Genomic DNA, 17,799 nt, shown 5'->3' with positions numbered 1-17,799 from the left:
GGGGTCAATTGTATAGGAGATGTTTTGACCTGGCTCACTATTGGAGTTGGTAATGTAAGATATTTAACTAAGTTTTGCAAAGATGACAGTAGAGGGAATTATTTTATTTAACCTGCCAAGAAGGAAGCCACTTATCATTGTTCCTGGTCGTTAAAACCATGTTGTGCAAGTCTTAGCTATGGGCGTGAAATAAGACCTGACGTATTGCATCTCTGCTAGTCGCTGAGACCCCTATTCGAAGATTATAGATGCGTGAAAGTGATATGGATGGCGGAGGTGTGCTTTCAAATGCATGCCTCAGGCTGCCAGACTAGTAAATGGGGACTTTTTTGAAAATAGCTTCCACAGGCCCTTCCAAGGAGACAATTTTGTAGTCGTACTTGGAAAATTATAGAGGCTAAACACTGAGTCATTTTGGTACGCCGGCTATGATACACTTCGTAAGATATTTGAACTCTACTATGATGAGCACATAAAAATTTCATTATACTGGAGGCAGTTTCCGTGTTGAGCAAAAGTGATGGACTTTCTGTTTCCTTGTCCAGTACGGAATATACCTACAATATATGGCGTTAATTGCTTCAAAAACACTTCAAAACGCACTCACCTAGTTCATGGACCCGAAACAATTAGGTGAATTATTCTGGCCAGCAATCTTTGGAATGATACAGAACACACAGCCGAGGTGAGGAATTAGTCCGTATATAAGCTGGTAAATGACAGACCATCTAAAAAGGTATAGTATAAATATTAATCATATCAGGTCGTTACCCCCAACGGGCTCTAAATCTAGCTATTCGAGAACGTCTTCTTTAAAATAAAATTCGGTACATGCCTAGGCTTGGATATAAGATCTGTCTATTTGAGGCTATAGATGTAGAGGTAGAGGGAGAAAGGTTAGAAGGGAGCCGTAAGAGCCAAAATGTAGCAGAAAGGTGGGAAGGAGGACGGAAGAGTCAAAATGGAAATGGAGAAAAGGTAGAAAATTAGGGGAATAATGCTGGAGTGAAACGGAGGAGGAGTGGAGCGGAAAGAGAAACAAAACAAAAGGGGAGGGCTAGTTAGAGGTGGGATATGGAAAAAGGAAATCGAGAAAAAGTAGAGAGAGCGGGAGCGGAAAGAAGCTGGGGAGAGGCAGAGCGAGAGGAGGAGATAAGTGAGGGTAAGGAGAGAGGCAGGATGAAAAGGGAGATAGAAAGCTAGAAAAAAGGACGATATCGCGAGGGATCGATGCAGATATAATCTAGGTAATGTTGGAAAAGGAGTGAGAAATGAGGCAGAGCGAGAGGCGTTAGGGAAAAGAGAGAGGAAAGAAAGTCAAAGAACAATGCGGAGAGAGGTGACAGTGAGGTAGGCTTAACGATACCGAGAAACAAATTTCGCACTTGAACAATAACGCTCTGAATTCGTATCAGTTCATAGTCGTACAAACCGATTTCGCCAATTTTAAGGTTTGGGTTCTATGCCAAGAACAAGCACGTGAGAATTTTCTCTTCTTACTTTCTATACAACTCAAACGAATCTTAAGCCGACAGGGAGCCTACAAAGCTTCTCTTGGGGTTTGGGCGACTTTCATCAAGCGTAATAAGTTGTCAGAAGACAGAAGATTACAATGCCGTTAAACTTTTGTCTAACAAGAATACACTTCAAAAAAGATCACATATTTTTTCTTGATTTTCGAATACACTGGCAACTCTTCGTTGATCTCCAGTCAACATTGAGGTCTAACGGCGAATAGATGAAGGCGAACGCAAAGAAGGAAAACAGAAAAGTGCTTTATTGTACAGGTATATAAGCATATTAACTGTAAGTGTATTTGTGCTTGTTCATGCCTTCGTGTTTGCTTAGCACAATTTTGTTGTTGTTTTGCGGCTTCAGTAGCCCGTTTGTTTTTCGACTCAACTTGGCTAACTGCGACTGTGTGAAGTTGGTTTTCGTGGCTTCTTGGATCGCTGCTGTTGTTGGGCTTGTCGGCCGGCTACTTGTTTGCTAGTTTGTTGGTTAAATCGATTGGGAATTCAGATTTTTCTCAAGCCAGTTTTAGTGTGTGTTTGGCCTTCGTGTGGTGTGGTACAGTAAACGGATTAAGACTTTGCTTTGCAACGGCTAATGAAGAAAAAAAAATATATTTTTTTTATATTTGTTTGACCAATACATATGTTAACGGATCCTAAGAAATACTGTGCTGGTATGATTGTATAAAAAATTTAATATTGGTGCTTTGGATTGCTTTATTCTTGTGAGAAAAATATTGAAATAAATTTGCTACTAATTTTGCGCAAGGAAACCATAATCTTAAAAACAGCAAATTACTGGAGAAGACCGTGCAAATAAAGTGAAATTTTCTGATCAGGAAATGCTGCAAGAAACGAATTTTCGGTGTATGTGCTTGCCTATGGAAATTTATAAAAGCGAGTTCGTTTCTTAAGTCTTTTGTATGAATTGGACAGTGAAAATTTATTTGCAATGTTTTTTTTTTTTTAAGAAAAAGAAAACAGTTTTTATAAAAATAACGTGAAATCTTAAATAAATAAAAAAAATACAAGAAAAATTTCGCCAACCACAGCAACAACACCATTTTGCGAACAAAGCCAGTGAAATAAAAAAAGGTCTTTTAAAAATTCGCAAAAAAAAATTTAACTTTCTTTCTAGATGCATTTATATTCAAATACCAAAAGAAGTGTTGAGTGAACACATAAAAGAACGAGCGTAGAGTACGAATTCAAAATATGCAATAATAATATAAAGAAATTTGCAATAGGTGTAAAAAGTTAAGCGGAGAAACAGGAGAATGGTAGAATATTAAACGCAGTGGATAGTGGTTGGATTGGAACATCTTGCGGTTAAGCGCAAAGATGGGGTACAATGTAAATACAATACAATATACATATGCATCTACATAAGCATGTACATTGGTGTGTGGCAGGTTGTGTTGTGGCATATAGCACACATTTGCTTGTGCTGCGTTACGAAAATGGCAAACAGTAAAACATATGTCTAAACATTGCATGTGTGTAGATGTAGATGGAATTGATACCATAATGTGAGGGTGGAATGAAATTAATATGAATTGCACTTGTATTATCAACTTAATTGGGAGTAATGGAATGGAACTATATATATATATATATATATATATATATATATATATATATGTATGTATGTATGTGTGTATGTATATATGTAGAAACAAAAGAAAAAGAATAACGGAAAATATTTAGTCAAAATAAAATTGAAGCAGAAGAAAATCAAGCAATTCAAAATATATAATCACAGAGAAGAACGTTACATAACACAACATTATATAACATAACATAACATAACATAACGTAACGTAACGCAATATAACATAACATAACAAAATAAAACATAATGTAATATAATATAACATAACATGAAATAACAATACAAAACGTAACATAACATATCATATCATAACATAACAAAACATAGCTCAACATAGCTAAACATAATACATAAAAGCATATCTAATCATCGCAAAATGTATCATAAGATAACATAGCATGAAATAACATACATACACTTACATACGTAGTATAACAAAAATAACATAACATAAAATGACACAATAGGCAGCACGAGAAAAGATAACGTAACTCAACTCAACTCAACTTGAAGCACTGCTACAACAACAACAACATAACGTAACTTAACCTGGCATATTATGTATGTATAACAAAGCACGACTTTAATTATGTATATACCATTAAAAAATGTGACATAAAGTTAATAACATGAGATTAGGTAACGAAACATAACACAACACAATACGGGAAAACATAAAAAGAAAACAAGAAGAAAACAAGCAATATTTCAAAAGATAATATAAGCAGCATAACAACACATGACATATCATAACATAAGTTAACATGACATAACATATCATAATATAACATAACATACGATACCATAACATAACATAAAATTATGACACAAAAAATCGTAAAAATCAAACACGCCTAAATAATTGCTATACCTACTAAATGTGCATGTGACATAAACATGAGGAAACCCTTTGTAAAATATTTTTCTTTAAAGCACATCAGCGGGGCTAAAATGAAGGCTTGAGGGCATTATACAGAGTGGAACGAGCTATAGATCGCTTGGAGCTGTGTTATAACGTCTATGTCCTTTTAATGCCATACGATAGCGGACTGCCATTTATTTTAATGAGCAGCTTATTTAATTTATATTTTTACGTTATTTTAAACACCAAAAATGTGACAGTCTATATTAGGTCTTTATTGGCCGACGAGTTTAACCTAAGCTAGTTGATTAGGTTTTCCGTCCTCAAAGTTGGAGCTTTCGTGATTCACGGGAACAATGGATGCTATATACGGCAGATAAGTAACACTTAATGTTGCGTTATGTTATCGCCATCCGTTCATTTCGAAGTCTTCATTGCTCTTTTGATTATCCATCTGATTCTTTGCTTTATCACTTTTATTAAACACTATTATTTGTATTAACTCACCACCATATAACATCGATACATATATATATAAATAAATGTAAGGCGCCATAACCTCCGAAGAGAGCTAAGGCCGAGCTTCTCTTCCAATTTGCGCCGTGCTCCTCTTGATTTTCCCTTAAAATTGGCCGGACGGGACCTAAATGTTTTATGCCGACTCCGAACGGCATCTGCAAGGCATATGAGTTTTCACTGAGAGCTTTTCATGGCAGAAATACACCCTGAGCGCTTACCAAACGCTGCCGAGGGGGACCCCGCTTAGAAAATTTTTCTTCTAATTGAAAACCCTTATTTCTAAAACTTTGATGTTGCTTTGCCCGGGGACATACGGTGTGGTAGGCGGAGCACGCTACCATCACACCACGGTGGCCGCCATATATATATATATATATATATATACATACACACATATACAAGTTTACGCAAGTACATATGTATGCCACGATTATCGGCTTAAAAGCTCCATAAAAGAAAAGGTAGAATAAAGTCTATAAATAAAAGAAACCAATACCGATGACCACTTGCTGAGTTATTGACAAGCGTTTATTAAATTTTTAGATTCTACAGAATGTTGGTGCCGCACGGAAATAAAAAAAAAATAATAATAAAATTGAAAAAAATTTAAGCACTTCCTTTATATAAATGGACAAAAATCAGCAAAAAATGTCTCCTTATATAAAGACATATTCTTGCTAAACTTTGATTTTTAAATTTTGATATAGAAATTGCAAAAATATTTATGAGAAGTAAATATATAAAAGTGGAGCGCACATTCTTGGATTGGAAAGTTGGTAGGAAAGGAGATATTATTAGTCAATCAATTGCGCTCCACCTTTATGTTTTTACTTTTCATAAATATTTTTGCAATTTCTATGTAAAAAATTTAAAAATCAAAGTTTAGCAAGAATATGCCTTTATATAAGGAGACATTTTTTGCTGGTTTTTGTTCATTTATATAAAGGAAGTGCATACAATTTTTTTATTTTATTTGTATTTTCTCCTTTTCTTACATTTTCTCGGTGTCTTAACTTACCTGTTAAGATTTACGCTTGTAGCTCAATGAGAACTTACATAAAAATCCATCCCAAAATTCTCTCCGTTCCTACTGATTTTTCTAAATATCTCAGTCCGTGCGCCCCCTAGCGAAACTTTTTGTATTGTGTCATCGACCTCTGAATTAAGCTCTAAATTTTTAGCCTCCAGCTCATCGAGAAGTTACTTAAAACCCGTTTTCAAATTTCCAAATTATTATCTAATTTTTTCGATCCGTGGGCCACCTAACGGGATTTTTTTCTCCTTTTGTTCCTTTGTCACGGTGTCTTAACCTCTCTCTGATGTTTCATATTTGTAGTTCAATGAAAATTTACTTTAAAATCGATCTCAAAACACCAAATTTCCAAATTCTTATCTAAATATTTCGATCCGTGCGCCACCTAACGGAATTTTTTCTCCTTTTGTTTCATATTTGTAGGTCAATGAGAAGTTACTTAAAAATCGATTGCAAGATTTGTATGAAAAGCGGAGAAATATTTAACCGACCTAATATAAAGGGAGTAAAAACAAAAACCAATTAAAGTAGAAAATCAACGTACCTACTGGCAGCCAATGGCACAACGCAGGCAAATTAAGAAAGCAAAACTTGTCGCATGAATAATTCATTTAATTTATACGTTAATATTTTTTAAAACATTTGATTTAAATTTGTATTGCTTTATGTATGCATAAATAAGCTACAAAAATAGAAGAAACGAATGAGCTATGCTTAAGAGAATCCATAAAATATGTCACACATTGATTTGGAAGATATTTTTGAATTGTCGTTATATTCAAGTTGGGCAGGTTTGAGGGAAGTAGAAACTGGCGTTGCTTGTATGACATTTTTTTTTAATGTTAAATCAGTGCGTTTCGTTGCTGTTGTTGGTGTTAGTAAAGTGTTCAAATATGGTTTTAACTATGCTATAACTTTGAAATTATACTTTACGGAGATTTGTATATTCTTTCTGAAAATCGAAAATTGTCTGATTATTTTAGTTTCAGTTGCCGCAGGCCAAATATTTTTGATTCAATAAAGCTAGTCCTTGAAAAAGTGTTTAATTCAAAAAGCACATATTACATGCACTAAAATTAAAAAAAAACTGTGTTAAGCTAAAAAGCAAAACTGTGGAAAAAATAAATATTTTATCAGCAGTAGCTTGGACAACTTTTTTTTTATGCATATTTAATAGCACAAGGAGTTGATGGTAAGTAGAAAGAATTTAGATTTATTATTATTATTTTCTTTTATCCCGTTACTTATTATAAGCTGAGTCCAAACTACATTTTGTCATAAAATTCGTAAAAATTTTATTTAAGTTATAAAAAAACCAATGCAATAACTGAGATTTGACTTTGCTCATAAAAGTCAAAATTATAACTTAATGTTGACTTTTATTTTAAAAGTTGTTGTTGTTGTAGCAGTGCTTCGCCCGCCATCCCATAAGTGCGACCTATCACAAATTGCCGTCAATTTACTCTAACGGTAGTCCAAGGAAACTTGTAGTTGCCACAGGGGTGGACCATAGTGAGAGGGGTGTTAGAGGTGTTGGTTCCATATTACAATTGAAGAGATGGTTAGTGTCATGTGGGGACACATTCTAAGCAGGACATACATTTTGTATGTCGGGGTTGATTCTGGATAGGTAAGAGTTTAACCTGTTACAGCATGCAGATCGAAGTTGAGTTAAAGTGACGCGCATTTCCCTAGGGAGAGTGCGTTACTCTTCTGCAAGTTCTGGGTATTTTTCTTTAAGAATTGGATTCGCCGGGCAGATACCGACATAGAATTCCGACGCCTGTCTGTGGATATCACTGAGGACCTGCTTGTGCTTTTTTGCTTCATACGGCTGTGTTTTCAGGTGCCGTATTTCCTCATAATGCTTACGGAGATGATAACCAAGTTTCTGGGTATTCAACAGAAATTGCTTGTTCAGCATTTCATTTCTCTCTCCCTAATGGGAAGTACTCTCGCCTCATTGTGTAGGTGGTGTTCTGGGGACATAAGAAGGCAGTCCGTAGCGGTGCTGAGGGAAGTATTTTGGCCGGCCCGTATTTTCATCCAGTGAGTAACCTTTAGGCTTGTAACCATATCGGGGACGCATAGCATACAATCGGCTGGCCAATTGCTTTATAATTGGTAATGAGCGTTTCTTTGTCTTTAGCCCAAGTGCTGCCGGCAAGAGATTTGAGGATTTTGTTACGGCACTGGATTTTAGGAGCAATTGCGATTGCATGCTATCCAAAATGTAGATTCTGATAGAAAGTCACACCCAAGATTTTTGGGTTTACGACAGTCGGAAGCTTAATGCCATCGACATGGATGTTCAAAATGGTCGAAATTTGGTGCGTCCATGTTGTAAATAAGGTCGCCGTTGATTTGGTTGGCGACAATGTCAGATTTCGCGAGGTAAAGGAACGGGAGAGATCAGGGATATAGCTGTTTGTTTTAGTGCAAGACCCATCGAAGTGTGGGCATGGCCTGTGGCCATTATTGTGCAGTCATCGGCGTAGGAAACGATAGTGACTCCTTGAAAGTAGATTCGATATGTAGAAGTTAAACAGAAGTGGCGATAGGACACCACCCTGTGGTACCCCTTGTTCAATTCTTCTGGGTTTAAATGTTGTGCTCTTGAATTGCACCGATGCTTGCCGAGACCCCAGTCCTATCTTGCAGCGCGACGATGGACTGTACATGTCGGAAAAAGCAGAGATCCTTTAAGGTAATAAATAATTTAGTAGTACATGTAATAGATAATTGAGCTCAAACACTTTAGCATGCAACAAAAAAATGCTCGAACATGTGAATCGAGCTTTATTAACAACCAATAATGAGCGCATGTAATCAATTTGGTTGGTACTTACTTATTAGGAATAAGCAATGTAGTTATATTACGCCGAATAAAATATGTTGCTTTTTCAGATTAGGCATCAATATTAGGTCATGAACCTCCCATTTCTAATGATTTCGATTCGATTTCGTACAAACAAAAACAAAAATTTTCATGCTATTTCATCTTCGTCAAACATAGAGTTCAAGCGCCATCTAAACAATAAAGGTAGCGCAATAATGGCATTGGATGCGGTAGCAATAATACGCTCACAGTCAATATCGGTTGAGGAATTCAAAGTGAAGATGAAAAAATAAATAAATGACAAGCATTTAATTAAATAAATAAATGTAAGGCGCGATAACCTCCGAAGAGATCTAAGACCGAGCTTCTCTTCCAATTTGCGTCGTGCTCCTCTTGATTTTCCCTACAAATTGGCCGGACGGGACCTACATGCTTAATGCCGACTCCGATCGGCATCTGCAAGGCAGATGGGTTTTCACTGAGGGCTTTTCATGGCAGAAATACACCCCGAGCGCTCACCAAACACTGCCCTGGGGCGACCCCGCTTAGAAAAATTGTCTTCTAATTGAAAAACCTTATTTCTAAAATTTTGATGTTGCTTTGCCCGGGGTGTGAACCCAGCGCATATGGTGTGGTAGGCGGAGCACGCTGCCATCACACTACGGTGGCCGCCATTAATTAGCTCTATAAAAAAGTGAGTTATAGAAAAAATATATAAAAAAAAAATATTGCAACGGAAGCTCAAGCCTAAAAATAGCTTAATTCAAAAATAATCAAGTTTTATTAAATTCCTACCTTCCAGCTTTCATTTCTAATAGGGCGAAGCTTTTTTAAGTATTCCAAAGTTTGTAGGCATATATAAACAAACTTATTTGTAGTTAAAAAGGCGTAGTGAAATTCCTCTACTCAGAGTCATTTCATTTCCCTACAGCCCAATTTTATGCACTTGTTCCCTAATTTGTTTTTGTTTTTGTTTTTGTTGTTTAAATTCTACATTGACGTTGAGTCGTTAATTGTAAATCGAAATGTGCTAACCTAAATTCCACTGCCATACAAAGAGTTAACGATGCCAAAGAAATTATGGCTAACTAAAAAAGAAGAAGGAGTTACACCTTAATATTTATTTCGAGTTACGGTAATATGCTGTTATTTGAACATACAAACACTCACACACATATACACTTATACACTTAAACACGCAAGCACCTGATGATTTTTAAATAGGCACTCGGTGTGGTCAATAAATAGTAATTTACAACAACAAAGCAGGTTGGATAAAAGGCAAAAAAAAAAAAAAAGAAACGACTTTAGAACCCAATGGTCGCAATGGAAAGTTATAAATTATTGTGTGTGAAATTGAAAACAATTTAATGATTAGTTTTCTAATGAAAAAATGTATAATGTATAATGTTAAATACAAGGTTTAGATATAATAAAATTTATCTTGAAAAAAGGACATGTTTAAAGAAGAAAAAATGTTTCAAAACTAAAAATGTTAAATACTTCTTTTAAATTTGGAATTATTTACTTCGTTTCTGGCCTTTAGCATAAAGTAGGTAAAATTATAATTTGTTAAGCTCAAGGCCTGAAGCTCAACAAATTATAATTATTTAAAATTTGATGTGTTTTTGTTTCATCGGCCTATTGATGAAGGTTCTATTCGAGCTCAAGGCCAGAACAATAATTTTTATGATTATTATTTTTTTTAAATTTAATAAAATTAAAATTATAATTATAATAAAAATTAATTATAAATGAAAAATTATAATACAATAACTATCATAAAAATTATTGTTCCGTCCTTGAGCTCGAATTGAACATAGAACTATTAAAAACATAAAAATTAATGCAATAAAAAATAAAAAGAAATGTTGAAACAGTAAAAAAAATTATAACAAAAATTTATAAAATATCTATTTCTCGAAACAGTAGTAATAAAAGAAATGTTTCTGTTTGTAAACTTACAATTTTTCTCTAATATCAATTACAAAAAACCATTGTAGAAAACAAAAGGCTTCGAAAAGTAAAAACGCAAAAGTTTTTTTTTTTTTAATTAAGAAATGAATTGAAATACTTTAAATTTTCCAAATGTGGAAACATAAAATATAAAAATATTAATGTATAACTAAAAACATATATGAAAAAAAGTTATTTGCAAATATTTATCTTATAGTATAAAAAAGTTTAATAAAACAAGGAATATTGGTAGTGAAGAAAAATTGTACATAACAAAATGAGCCTGTCTCAACTCAAATGAATATGAAAAACGAAAGATTTGAATTTTTTTGTAAATATTTGAATTTTTTTTTATGAAATTGAAAAAAATTATAGCAAAATTCAAAAAATAAAAAAAAAAAAAATGAAAAAATAAACACTCAATAAAAAGCGTTAGCGAAACAAGTAAGAAAGGCTAAGTTCGGGTGTAACCGAACATTACATACTCAGCTCAGAACTTTGGAGATAAAATAAGGGAAAATCACACTGTAGGAAAATGAACCTAGGGTAAACCTGGAATGTGTTTGTGTGACATGGGTATCAAATGAATGGGGTTAATGAGCATTTTAAAAGGGAGTGAGCCTTAGTTCTATAGGTGGACGCCTTTTCGAGATATCGCCATAAAGGTGGATCAGGGGTGACTCTAGGATGCGTTTGTACAATATGGGTATCAAACGAAAGGTGTTTATGAGTATTTTAAAAGGGAGTGAGCCTTAGTTCTATAGGTGGACGCCTTTTCGAGATATCGCCATAAAGGTTGACCAGGGGTGACTCTAGAATGTGTTTTTACGATATGGGTATCAAATTGAAAGTATTAATGAGGGTTTTTAAAGGGAGTGGCACTTAGTTGTATATGTGAAGGCGTTTTCGAGATATCGACCAAATTGTGGACCAGGGTGAGCCAGAACATCTTCTGTCGGGTACCGCTAATTTATTTATATATTTCATACCACGAACAGTATTCCTGCCAAGATTCCAAGGGCTTTTGATTTCATACTGCAGAACTTTTTCATTTTCTTCTACTTAATATGGTAGGTGTCACATCCATTTTACAAAGTTTTTTCTATAGTTATATTTTGCGTCAACAAACCAATCCAATTACCATATTTCATCTCTTTTTCATATTTGGTACAGGATTATGGCATTTTTTTCGTTTTCCGTAATTATCGATATCCAAAAAGTGGGCGTGGTCATAGTCGGATTTCGGCCATTTTTTGTACCAAGATAAAGTGAGTACAAATAAGTATCGATTTTTGCTCAAGTTATCGTGTTTTTAAGCTATTGCATAAATTTTATCGCGGGCTTGGCGACTAAATCAAAAAAAACCGTAACGGATATTTGTCAAAAAAGATCCGAAAAGGCTCGAAAAGGTTCGAAAAGGTTCGTAAAGGTTCGGTGTTAGCAACAGACCAAATACATAAAATTGGATCTCTATCATAATCAGCGGTGGGCAGGTTACCAAATTGAGAATGTGTTAGTAAACACGAACGCGTAGCGAGCACGAAAGCAAAATCAATTATTTATTTAGTTTGATTTCAATGCTTGAACGGTGAACATGTGTCACACGTACTCTTTGGTACTCTGTTCTAAGCGCGCGTGCGACACTTCCTCACCGTACGACCATCGAAATCAAACTAAAAGAGCTGTCGTCGATTTTCACGAAGTAGCCATTGTGCTATCACTTATCGTATACATATATGGTTGCTTACAATCCAACCTAATAAAACCGCACTGCGTTTTTAAGCGCACGCAAACAACCGGCGTTTTTTGCCCTAACCCAAATAAGCATGCGTTGCGACAATGTAAAGCATGTGTGCAAACGTCAAATCTAAATGTCACGCAGAACAAAAATTGGAAATCGAGTTAGGTTTTCACGCAGCAAATTCAATTTGAGTTGCTCTCGTACAAGTTGTATGTGCATGAGACATTTTTGACAGGTGCTAAGCTCACGCCCACCCCGGATCATAAAGTTAAAGTTAAAGTTAAAGTGAATGTTAAAGTTAAAGCGAAAGTTAAAAATAATGTTAAAGTTAAAGTGGAAGTTAAAGTTAAGGTTAAAGTTAAAGTTAAGGTTAAACTTGAAGTTGAAGTTAAAGTTAAAGTTAAAGTGAATGTTAAAGTTAAAGCGAAAGTTAAAGTTAAAGTTGAAGTTAAAGTTAAAGTTAAATTTAAAGTTAAAGTTACAGTTAAAGTTAAAGTTAAAGTTAATGTGAATGTTAAAGTTAAAGTTAAAGAGGAAGTTAAAGTTAAAGTTAGAGTTAAAATGAAAGTTAAAGTCAAAGTTAAAGTTTAGGTTAAAGCTAAAGTTAAAGTTAAAGTCAAAGTTAAAGATAAGGTTAAGGTTAAAGTTAAAGTTAAAATTAAATTTAAACTTATAGTTACAGTTAAAGGTCAAGTTAAAGTTAAAGTTAAAGTTAAAGTTAAGTTAAAGTTAAAGTTATCAGCCCATTAAACATTTTTTACGATAATAACTACTTACAAGGCTATCAAAAATCAGCAATATGGTTAAAGTTAAAGTTAAAGTCAAAGTTAAAGTTAAAGTTAAGGTTAAAGTTAAAGTTGAAGTTAAAGTTAAAGTGAATGTTAAAGTTAAAGCGAAAGTTAAAGTTAAAGTTGAAGTTAAAGTTAAAGTTAAAGTTAAAGTTACAGTTAAAGTTAAAGTTAAAGTTTTTTTTTTTTTTTTTTTTTTTTTTTTGTGTTTTGTGGAAGGAGGAAATGCTTTATGCACTGACCGGGATATTTAAGCCTCACTGCGAGACTCTCCGAGTGTAGGACTCCCTTCTTCCATGAAGGCCTACCCACTAAAACCTAACCTCCCACGGCCCGCGCAAATCCCCGTACCTGGGACCGCGTTTAGCATTACTTCGGGTACGGGTGCGCGCTACGTGAGCTCTATGGCTACTCTCACGCTAATGGGCTAGGCATCCGTCTTCTCGTTTACTGGTAAGTATATGCCTCACATATGTGCTGACCGTATCCCATCTGTCTCTTCGACAGGTCATGTTATTAATGACACTGCCCGGGGATAGGTCGCCAAGTACCTCTTCTACCCTCCTTCGCTGATGGGAGAAGTGCCTGCATTCGAAGAAGGTGTGGCGTACATCGCCTATTTCCCCACAGTACAGGCAGCTCGGGCTATCAACTTTACCCATTCTGTGTAGGTATTTGCGGAAGTAACCATGTCCCGTTAGAAACTGGGTCAGGTAAAAGTCTACCTCTCCGTGCGGTCGCTTCAACCATGGATTCAGTTCAGGGATTAGTTCCCTAGTCCACTTTCCTACGATGCTGTTGCTCCACTGATCTTGCCAACATCGGATCGATTCTTCACGCGCCTGCATGGCAACAGTTGGTTCCCGCAACGACCAGGACAGCTTCAGCTGATACCGTGCGGTAAGCCGAAGATATTCGCAGCGCCCCTCTGCGTTGGACCGAGGTGAGGGCGACTCGGTTCTTCCGGTATTTCATTGCGTCCGCCCAGATTTCTGCACCATATAAGAGTATAGAATCCGAGGCTGATGCAAGCAACTTCCTTGTGCATGGCTTTGGGCCACCTGTGTTTGCCATTAATCTACTCAACTACGCTATTATGCGCGCAGCGCAGGCCCCTCGTATGTGATCCGAGAAGTTGAGTTTGCTGTCTAACCTCACTCCCAGATATTTCGTTGAAGCGAGTGTTTCTATTGGCTGGTCCCCAACCATCATGTTCCTGGTAGTGGGAATACGTCTCTTTGTGAGGATGACGATCTCCGTTTTGGCTGTTGCTAACTGGAGACCGTGCTCAGCCATCCACCTATTTACATTACGCATGACCTGGTTAAAATTTTAAGGTTAAAGTTAAAGTTAAAGTTAAAGTCAAAGTTAATGTTAAGGTTAAAGTTAAAGTTAAAGTTAAAGTAAAAGTTAAAGTTAAAGTTAAAGTTAAAGTTACAGTTACAGTTAAAGTTAAAGTGAATGTTAAAGTTAAAGTTAAAAATAAAGTTAAAGTTAAAGTGAATGTTAAAGTTAAAGTGAAAGTTAAAGTTAAAGTTAAAAATAAAGTTAAAGTTAAAGTGAAAGTTAAATATTAACTTCTCATTTATTCAATAAAAGTAAAAAAATTGTTTTCTTATCTATCACCACGCTTAAAAAGGTTAACTTGAATTAATATCAAAGACAAAACTTGAATTAATATCAAAGAAAACAAAATGTTGCATAAATATTATAATTGCATAAGTTGATAATATGCAATAGCTTTACCGCGGCAGTCCCCGAGTGCCACACGTCCTTTTTTTAAAAGTGGGCGAGTTCGTCATCCGATTTTACAAATTTTTATTTAGCACACATATAGTAATAGGAGAAACGTGCTTGCCAAATTTCAACGTGATATCTTCAACGATTGCGAAATTACAGCTTGCAAAACTTTAAAATTACCTTCTTTTAAAGTGGGCGGTGTCACGCCCGTTGTCAAATATTTTACTAATTTTCTATTTTGTCCCATAAGGTCAACGGACTTACCAAGTTTCATCGCTATATCCGTTTTTGGTAATGAATTATCGCACTTTTTCGGTTTTTCGAAATTTTCGATACCGAAAAAGTGGGCGTGGTTGTAGTCCGATTTCGTTCATTTTAAATAGCAATCTGAGACGAGCGCCCAGGAAGCTACATACCGAATTTCATAAAGATACTTCAAAATTTACCCAAGTTATCGTGTTTACGGACGGACGGACATGGCTAAATTAATTTATTTTTTCGCCCAGATCATTTTGATATATAGAAGTCTATATCTATCTCGGTTAGTTTATGCCGTTACGGATTACCGTTATGCGAACAAAGTTAATATACTCTGTGAGCTCTGCTCAGCTGAGTATAAAAATATGTATATATAATGTCCAGAAACTTAGAGATCTTAAATAAAAGATGAAGAATTCATAACTGAATTAAAAATATATAAAAAAGCTTAAAAATAATATACATAATTCGAATTAAAACTCCTGATTTAAAAAAATATCGCATTCGTGTTTAAAATAATAAAACTATAGTTGCAAAACAAATTATGATATTAAAAAAAAAAAAATGTATATAAAAATTCTGCTCAACAACTAAATGTAAAATGATAGTGGTGTAACAGTATTTAAATAATAAATAATATCTGAAAAAAATTAACATCACTAAAAATTAAAATTTTAAATAAGAAAAATTACAAAAAAACAAATATTAAAAAATAACAGTATTTAAATGAATAAAAACTGAGAACAAAAAAAAAAGTAAAAAGTTAAAATTACCAGTATTATAAATATACATATAAATAATAAAAATAAAAACAATAAATGCAGAAACTGAAATTCGAAACAGATGCTAAACTAAACCACTGAATTGAAAAAAGTGTAGACAAAAATATAAAAGAATTATAAAAAAAAATTAAATAAAATTAATAAACTTAGATGAAAGAACGTAGTTGAATATAAATTGTTTTTAAATTTTAAAAATTATAATATTTGAAGTTATAAAAGAGTTAAATAAAAAGTTGAAAATTTGACAAATCATGCAAAAAATTAAATATGTGAGAAAAATTTAAAAAATTAGAAATAAATTCAGAAAAGAGTAAAACAAAACCAGAAAAGAACATTTAGGAGGGTTTGAATTGAAATAAAAAAGTGAAAATGAAAAACCATAAGTAAAAGTAAAAAATATTCCAGGGTTTTTGAAAAGAATTCGTATTTAATTTATAAAAGTATTTATGAAATAAAAAATAATAAAAAAAAAAAACAAATATATCAACAAATAAATTTATTCAAATAAAAACCGTATAACATTATTTTATAAATAACAGCATATGAAAAAAATTATTTAAAGGATCTAATTGTGAAAATATAACGAAATATTTACTAAGAGTTTGAAAAATTTATATAATGTAAACAAAAAATGTTTTTTTAACAAGGTTTAAAATATATCTATGCAAACTGAAACGACACTGAAAAATTATAATTGAGATTAAAAAAAGAAAGAAATAAAAGAAAAAATTGGAAACAAATCAACAAAATATTAGAAAGTGTTAAGAGCTACAAAAATTCAAATAAAAAGAAAATATAACAGAACCGAAAAAAGATATATATAAGATAGGAATATTAACAGAAAAATTAAATCATAAAAACATAATAAAATATATATAGAGATTAAATAAGAAGAAAACGATACTAGAAAAAGTATTAAAATCATTATATGTATGTGACCTGGAATCATGAAACGACCCTATTGTGCGAAAATAGCGTTCTTCACTTTTTGAGCGATTCTTATAGGAAATTTAACGCTCTTTTCAAAGGAACAAACCGCAGTTTTCTATCTTTCTTAGTTCACAAATCGCATTTAAAACCAAATCGGACCACAAATACGATTTTTTGAAATATTTCGATCGATGCGCCACCTATCGGAGTTTTTTTCTTATTATTGCATTGTCGTCGGGTTCTGAACTATATTCCAAGTTTCAGGCTTGTAGACTATCGGGAAGTTAATTAAATTTTAATTAGAAAATTCGTTCACAACGGCCAGCCGCTGCACAGAATAAAGCTAAACAAAAACTTTAAACGCGTTTTCTCGAAAACTTGTTTTCGCACAATAGCATCGGTTCATGATTCCAGGCCACATATGCAAATAATAGTGAAAGAGCGATTACGTGTGATTAAATTTTTGGAATCTTGTAATATATTTGAAAACTTTAAAACAATAATTTCATATATATAAAAAAATATTTTTTTTGTCGCAAATTTTTAAGAAGTAAAAACAGAAGTCCAAAACTAAACATAAATAAAAGTAAAAAGACGAATAAAATAAATAAAACAAGTAAGGAAGGTTAAGTTCGGGTGTAACCGAAGATTACATACTCAGTTGAGAGCTATGGTGACAACATAAGGGAAAATAACCATGTAGGAAAATGAACCGAGGGAAACCCTGGAATGTGTTTGTATGACATGTGTATCAAATGAAATGCATTAAAGAGTATTTTATGAGGGAGTGGGCCATAGTTCTATAGGTGGGCGCCATTTAGGGATATAGCCATAAAGGTGGATCAGGTTGACTCTAGAATGCGTTTGTACGATATGGGTATCAAATGAAAGGTGTTAATGAGTATTTTAAAAGGGAGCAACCCTTAGTTCCATAGGTGGACGCCGTTTCGAGATATCGCCATAAAGGTGGACCAGGGGTGACCCTAGAATTTGTTTGTACGATATGGGTATCTGATTAGAGATATTAATGAGGGTTTTAAAAGAGAGTGGTGGTAGTTGTATAAGTGGTCGCCTTTTTGAGATATAGCCATAAAGGTAGATCAGGTTGACTCTAGAATGCGTTTATACGATATGGGTATCAAATGAAAGTTGTTAATGAGTATTTTAAAAGGGAGTAATCCTTAGTTCCATAGGTGGACGCCGTTTCGAGATACCGCCATAAAGG

At 33.9% G+C, this 17,799-nt stretch overlaps 1 protein-coding gene across 4 annotated transcripts in view; it reads left to right on the top strand.

Moving 5' to 3' along the window:
- Window positions 1-1,971: 1,971 nt before the first annotated feature.
- uif (sushi, von Willebrand factor type A, EGF and pentraxin domain-containing protein uif) overlaps window positions 1,972-17,799 on the top strand; it is a 154,245-nt gene continuing 138,417 nt past the window's right edge. Inside the window, exons 1-2 of one of the 4 annotated variants that reach the window (XM_067764660.1) lie at window positions 1,972-2,188; window positions 6,524-6,732. The gene's annotated coding sequence lies outside the window, so the exon portion shown is untranslated. Of the gene's footprint in view, window positions 2,189-2,305; window positions 2,382-6,523; window positions 6,733-17,799 lie in introns of those variants that run through there. The other 3 variants (XM_067764657.1, XM_067764655.1, XM_067764656.1) reach the window with 3 other exon arrangements.

The sequence above is a fragment of the Eurosta solidaginis genome, chromosome 2, assembly GCF_040869045.1.
Source record: "Eurosta solidaginis isolate ZX-2024a chromosome 2, ASM4086904v1, whole genome shotgun sequence".
NCBI classification, from domain to species: domain Eukaryota; kingdom Metazoa; phylum Arthropoda; class Insecta; order Diptera; family Tephritidae; genus Eurosta; species Eurosta solidaginis.
This window is presented reverse-complemented; position numbering and strand designations above follow the sequence as displayed.